The following is a 7,229-nucleotide window of genomic DNA, read 5'->3' on the forward strand; positions in this document are numbered from 1 at the left end:
AAAGGAAGAGCTTGGAGCAGATGCTAGTGAATTTGCCAGCTCGGATCCAATACAGATCCGGTACCCATACATTGAAGACCAAATGAAGTTAACTACTTTAGATACTGTATTTCATTCAAGGCTAAAAGTACTAATGAGTATAATGTAATGTATATTAACAGGCACCAAATAAACTTACAAATCAGGCTTCATAGTATTTTACAAAATTCCAGAGAAAATATTTCATAAAATGTAACAGGTATGTCTGAGCACTACCTGCAAAATCTTTATTCCAGTATCCCTAAGGTTGTACAATGGCAAAAATACCTGCATGTCAAAATCCTCTCAACATTACAGCCATCCTTTCAACCAACTGGCCTTCCCCTACTCTGTACTCTTTTTAGTTCTCCTCTAGGCAGCTGTAAACCTCTTTGATCAAGTACAAAGATTTACAACATACCTATAACACAGGAAATATACTACAGAGCCCTTAAACCCTCATTTATTTTATTCAATCTACTTTTTATTTAACATTTGTTAACCGGGAAAGTCCGACTTGCAACAAAGCCATTTTCAACGGAGGCCCAGGGAGAAATGCTCTAGACGCATGTCATTGTAACGTGGGTGGAAACCAGAGCACCTGGAAGAAACCCTCACGAAGGCAGGGAAGACATGCAGACTCTGCAAATAAGACACTCCAGAACCGGAGAACCTCTTGCTGTGAGGTAACAATGCTACCACTGTGCTGTCCACTTCTTGGTGCCTAACGTGGGGCTTCCTCTCTAACAACCATACGTCCACACTTTATTCTGTAATATGCCACAAGGAATGTCCTAGTATTCATAAAATCTTACTAGGATGCAAAACGCTGATTACAAAAAGCAAGCACATCCACCAAGCCATCAGTTCGTACTCATACCACAAAGCAAGAACCTTCCATAAACAAACATCCTCCTTAAATCAACACAAACTTGACACAACTAACTTAAGAGGTCTAAAAATACATACTACCCTAACGTACAACACACTTCAGCAGGTACAGATGGTGAAAGCCATTCACCCAACAGAAAGGAGGAAACAATCCTAGCCAATTGAAAATATTACTCTCACAGATAATTCCTTTCTTATCACATTGATTTAAAATTAATGACTTCTAAAATGTGGCCTTGATTGGGCTGAATTCCCGAACAGTAACCATAAGGATTAATAAAAAAACAAAAAAAAATTGGACAACAACAAAAGCACAGTCTTCAGACAGCTAAGTTCTGGCTAGCTGATTTCCCAAATGTGATCAAACTACATCAACAGTCAATACAAAAATACCACAGCCATGGAAGAATTTTTGAAACATGCAGACAAGCCAATGTAACACAGTGAGCTGTGTTCACAGCATTTGCCAGAAGGCTGTTAGATACCTGATGACAAAAGATAATGCAGTTGGCAATCCACTAGAGAAGTGTCCGAATGGCATACACAAGCCCCTTTCCTCTTTACAAATGAGTCACAATGACCAATTTGTCTCATACACTTTTCAAGCTACACCCGAGTTGATGGTGTAAGTTCAGGTAATGAAGAGCTCACTCTACTATGGGGCTAGACACCACAAAGAAAACTCTGAAAAGGATGGCTTGCTTTGGAAAAATACCAAAATCATCATGGTTTCTGCTCATAATAGCCTGACATTCTTAGTAGTACCAAAGGGAGATGACTGCCACCATACAAATTTCCACACCACCTCACCAAGCAGGCTAAAAAAGAAGGGTAAACCTGCCAACTGAACTACAACCCCATGGAAAACTAGAGGTCTTCAAAGGAGCAGCAAGATGCAGCACTTACTCACTCCAATGGACCTGTGAAAGTTTGTACGCTAAAGACCAAAGCCTGCATCCTGAGCTTTTCAACAAAATCTAGTTATGGACGACATTAAAAAGGGAAAACTAAAATTAAATAATTTTTTATCTTAATATATGTAAGAAACATTTCATGATATAACCTGCATGTTATATACAGTTTTGTGCAGTGTGTAGTCAGGGGTATTTTAAATGTGGGGGGATCCTTTTCATTGACTGTTGTATGTGTTGAAGATATTTAAGTAAACGAGTACTTTTTTTTTTTTTTTTTTTTTTTTTTTTTAAGCTGTAAGAGGAAAAAGTTACATACTCATCATAGCGTTCCATCCGTGTTGTCAATTTTCATTATTCAACTGTTGGTTTCGGATCCAATCCTTGGATCCAACTAGAAAGTTTCTTCCAGCTTGTAGAATACAAACTCTTGAGCTCTTCCCTTTACCCACAATGCCCAAGTCACCTTACATACTTCGGGTCTATATTATAAGATCGAAAAATCTCTTCTTCAACACAATAATAGACATGTATACAGCGAACTCTGTAAACCGTGAACAGCCACGTCTTCGAATTTTGTCCTCAGGAAAAAAATTCACATGGCCGTAAAATAAAAAAAAATTTAAAACACTAATTATGTGGGGGGCTTCACCCACACACACACAACCCCCTAATTAAATATACTGAACTTAGATATCGCTCTACATTGAAGAAAAGGGCAATTCCCGATAATGTCCAACTGAATTTTTTCCCTGAGGAAATAATTTGAGGACGTGGCAATTCGCAGCTTACAGCGGTCTCTGTATACGTGTCCATTCTTGTGTGTTCTAAGGAGAGATTCTTCGATCATATAATGTTGACCCCATACCTCAGATCTAGTCTGCTACCCATAGACATGCAGAGTAGTGGATAATCAGGAAATAACGGAATCTGGGACTCAAAGGAACAGAGGATCCAGCAATATGCTTCAATCTTTCCAGGAGTAAAGCAAAGTAGGAAGTTGGTGGGAGGGAAGTTGAGGAAAAATGAAAACGAATACATATGGAGCGTTATGGTGAGTACATAACTATCTGATAGCGTCATTTTCATTTATTCGTTAACTGTTGGGACAGAGCCCCCAGCTACCTAAATCCCAGATGGACTCTTAAGGAAGGATATTATTGAGCACAGCTGAGCCAAAGGCTGCTCTTCCCCCTAGAAACCAGATCCAATCTGTAATGAGCAATAAAGGTATAAGGATTAGCTCAAGTTGTAGCTGCACAAATATCATTCAAGGAAGTTCTAGACAAAAAGGCTGAAGAAGCTGCCATAGTTCTTGGTGCAATATGCTTTTGGTAAAGGCAAATCCATTTAAACCAATGCACTCAACCAGTTGAAAGTTACTTTAGAAACTGGTTTGCCTTACCTCAATTCCAAAAAGGAAACAAATTTTCTGGATTTCCTCAAATTTTTGGTTTGATGAAAACAGAAATATAACTGTCTGTGAACATCTATACAAGTGTAAAATATATTCTCCTTTATTTTAAAATTTTGGAAAGACTGGAAGGTTGATAACTTGATCAATCTTGGACTCTTGACACCACCTTAGGTAGAAAGGAAAGTATTGGACTGTGAAATACTCTATCCTCGGGGAAAATCAAGTAAGGGCGTTTTGATAATAGGCCCTGCAATTCTGAAACCCTTGCTGCAGAAGTAATAGCAACCAAAACAATAGTTTTCCAGGCCAGAGATTTTTAGTCCACACTTTGGTGACATCTCAAAAAGGGGTTGAGGCAAGTCCTACAAAACAATGTTTAAATCCCAAGGAGGAGTAGGATCCTTTAATGGAGGTCTAAGTAGATATATCCCTCTGAGAAAGGCTTTGCAAAGTTTGGAAGATGCCAAAGATGAATTTAGTCCTACAAGAAAATAAGAAATGGCTGCAAATTGTACTCTTACAGTTGATAAGCTAGCTCCTTCATTGAAAACTGGACCTAAAAAAATCAAGAACTTTAGATGTCTGAGCTGAACAGGGATCTAAATTCTTTTAATGAGACCAAAATACGAATCTTGTCCATTTACTTTTATACACTTTCCTAGTGTAAGGTTTGTGGGATGATAAAAGGGATATGATGGAAAGGGGAGAATAGTCTGGACCGTCTACCAATGAATGGAACTTAAAAAACATGCTGTCAACTTGAGGCCTGAAATGTCTGGATTACTCAAGTCTGACAAGTGAGACAACAGGTTTGGAGTTGGATCCAGAATCCCCATTGGGTGTAGATGAGCCCAAAGGAATGGAAACCAGATCAGACGAGGCCAACAAGGTGCAATGAGAATAACTGCGCACTTCAATGGAGATACCTTCTGGAGAAATTTGGAAATGACGAGAATGGGGTGGTAAACGTATAGGTTCATAGGTAAGTACTAGGCTATCTGCCCAATGGCATTTATAAGTCTAGCCAGAATGTGTTGGCTTTCGCCACCCCCTTAGATTAGTTCCCTGTGCCCCTTTCAAGCAGAGCCATTAGTTCCATACGCCACTGTCCAGCAGAGCCATTGCAGTGATCCCTGGGGTAAATTTTCTGTCTCCCATCCACCCATCAAGGTTTCTCTTGAAGAGTGTTAGTAAGGGGCTATGCCTGATGTATACTGGAATCCTGTTCCAAAGCATGGGAAGTCTCTGGGAAAGGAATCTATTCCTCCAGCATGTCCTATTTATCATTGTGGTGAGGTTTATATCTCTAGGGCGTATGGCTCTCCGGGATTTGTTTTTTTTTTTAGGAGAAGCATGTCCATCAATTCTGGGTTGGACATGGCCTTGTATGTCAGGCAGAGATCATCTCTGAGTAAGCGGTATGCAACTAAGTACAGCTGGAATTTCTTGAGTCGGGCTGCATGGAGCATCTGTTCGAGGTCAGTAATCCTCTTGGTGAAGTACTTTTGTGGTCTTTCCAGGTGTTGCAGGTGTCTTTTAAGGTACATCCCAAATGGGGCATTGTATTCTATGATAGGTCTAATGAGTGATGAGTACAGGCGCACAATAACCTCCTTTGCTCTAGATGCAAACCCTTTTGTGATTAGATGGGCCACATAGAAGGATTTTCTAACTACTTTGGCAATATGATTATCAAAGGAGAGATAGCTATCTACTTGGGTCAGTTATTGTAGCACCATAGAGAATCCCGCGTTTCGCATTACAGTTTAAACTGCAACGCTCTTTCCCCAGCATTACTTTTCTTCAGCGCTTTTGTGCTTCCAATTACCAGCACAGAGGATTATGTGGTTTCTCATCTGATATTGATTTTAATGTTTGCCACTGTCTAACACCTCTGCATTTCTTTCATTTTTTTTAATCCAGTATCGGTCACCTTATCTTTTTCATGATAGCAGTGCTCTCCTAATGTTTTCGTCTCTACCTTAGTCTAGCGTGTTTATCTAGCCTTTGATTTCACCCGTACCTTGACAAGCTTATGACTGATATGTTACCACCCTCACAAGCTACCGCTCCTCTTGATTTTCTCCAGTTCTAAAGTACATCATCTCTTGTAATCAATGTTCTTAACATTGGTGTTCATAAGATACTTTCTTGACTCTTCTTAACACTATCTGCTATTGCCTTGTTTTGCACAACATATTTTGTTTCTCGACAGTCATATTTAGCATGTTATATTGTTTCTCGACAGTCATTTAGTGTGTTTATTTATCTCTTATGATAGTTAGCATGTTTATTTCTCTCTTATGATATATTAACATATTCCTTTTCTGTTTTTCAGTCATCTTCAGCTCTTCTAATTTACACTACCGCTATGTTATCCCTTTACAGCACTAAGTGGTGTATCAAATTTCTTTTTTCTTTTTTTTTTTCTAGCTTTTTGAATGTACTGTTTCAGCCTATCATATACCTACTTTTCATTTTCTAACCTATCACAGTTATTCTTTCGCTGTTATGCTCCACTTTTTCGACGATGTCCTTTTCATTTTAGTGAGCCGTCTACTGCTTTATATATTTATCAGTATTATCATAGGAATACTGAATATCGCCCACTACACCCTATCTTACTATTTTGAATTAGTGCAATATGTTAGTTCAACATGTTTATTTTTCCTCTTCTCGCTCCAGTTTGGTGTCCTGATGGTGTTTTTCCATATCTCTTTATATGCCTTTTTATTCTTCTTTTGCCTGCAATTATGCAGCACTGCAGATTGCTGCTTGACTTGTAAGACTAACTACTTATTTTTTATTTTTCTAGCCTTACTATCCCTATTGTATTTTCTTTTTTGAAGCCCGTGTTTCTATTTACAGTTTAAACCGCATCGCTTTTTCCACCCCCTAGCTTTCCTTCGGCGCCTTTGTGCTTCTAGTTACTGGTGCTGTGTATTATGTAGTTTTTAATCTGATATGGATTATATTGCTGGCTACAGTCTAATACCTCTGCATTTCTTTCCTTTTTAACACAGTATCGGTCCCTTTATCTTTTTTACCACAGACCAGTGTGTTTATCTAGCCTTTTACTACACTAGTACCCTGACTAGCTTAAGAATGATATGTCTCCTCCCTTCCAAGCTACCGCACCACTTGATTTCCTCCAGTTACACAGTACAATTTTTCTTGCAAGGAATGCTCGACATTGTTTTTTTAAAAACAGCAATTTTCTTTACTCTTATTAAGCCTTAGGGTTGATGCCTTGTTATGCATGACATGTTTTGTTTTTCTGACAGTCATCTTAGCGCGTTTAACGCTTACCCAATTCCTTTACTTAGCTCCTAACCTATTCCTTTTCTCTTCTACAGTTATTTTCAACACTTCTATTTTACAATACCGCTACATTATCCTATTCTAATACACCACTAACAGAAGTTGTGTATCTATTTTCCTTTTTTCGTTTTTTTGCTAGCATTCTAAAGGTACGGTTTCAACCTATCATACAGCTACACTTCTTTTTCTACCCTATCACAGTTGGTCTTTCTCTGTCATACTCCAATTACTCTACATTGTCCTTTTCCTTATTGTAAAGCATGCAATGATGTTAAGATTTATCTGTATTATCCAATGATTACTGACCATTACCCATTCAACCCTATCATTCTATTTCTAGTACTGTTTTATTATAGCTAGAGTATGTGTACAGCCATGTCCTCCTAGATGTTCTACTGGTCCTCCTTTTAGAACGAATTGTTTTTTTGCACTGATGCATAATTACAGTAATCTATTTTTACATTTTCACACCTTGCTAGAATATTTATCCCATGATTTTAGTTAAATTACTATTTCTGAAGAAGTCCCATTACACTACGGAACAAAAGCACTCAAGTTTTTTTATATCAAAATAAAGATATTCATTCAAGAAGTTTTTATATTAAAATAAATATCTTCATTCAAAATGAACATCTGCCTACGAAATGATTTCTCCAGCACTAATTTTTATC

Source organism: Protopterus annectens, chromosome 9.part0 (genome assembly GCF_019279795.1).
Source record: "Protopterus annectens isolate FY-2018-M chromosome 9.part0, PAN1.0, whole genome shotgun sequence".
In the NCBI taxonomy this organism is placed as follows: domain Eukaryota; kingdom Metazoa; phylum Chordata; order Ceratodontiformes; family Protopteridae; genus Protopterus; species Protopterus annectens.